The following is a 423-nucleotide window of genomic DNA, read 5'->3' on the forward strand; positions in this document are numbered from 1 at the left end:
GGCTTCATGAAAACCACATTTCCATTATAATCGCATATCAAAAGTTTAGCTACCATGGCAAAACTCACGCAAGTCACTACATTAATGAAAACAAAGGATAATAGATAAAACAACTACAAAAGCAAATCTATATGTTTGTACTGCATAACAGAAATATTATAAGATGAATAAACAGTAAATCATACAATATATATGTTTTACTTATACAATAAAGTATTACCATGCCCGGATTTATTAGGGCAAAGACAGACCAACCCCAGTTTGTGTTTCAGATGTATAAGTAAAATCGATTTTTCATTTACTAGTAGGTAGTCCAATAAATAAAACAACAAGTTTCTTATACTCGTCTTATGTACTGATAAATAATCATCATGATTATGGAGACAATACTATCACTGAAAATAAGTTCGACTTTCATTACAA

The sequence above is a fragment of the Penaeus monodon genome, chromosome 23, assembly GCF_015228065.2.
Source record: "Penaeus monodon isolate SGIC_2016 chromosome 23, NSTDA_Pmon_1, whole genome shotgun sequence".
Taxonomy (NCBI): domain Eukaryota; kingdom Metazoa; phylum Arthropoda; class Malacostraca; order Decapoda; family Penaeidae; genus Penaeus; species Penaeus monodon.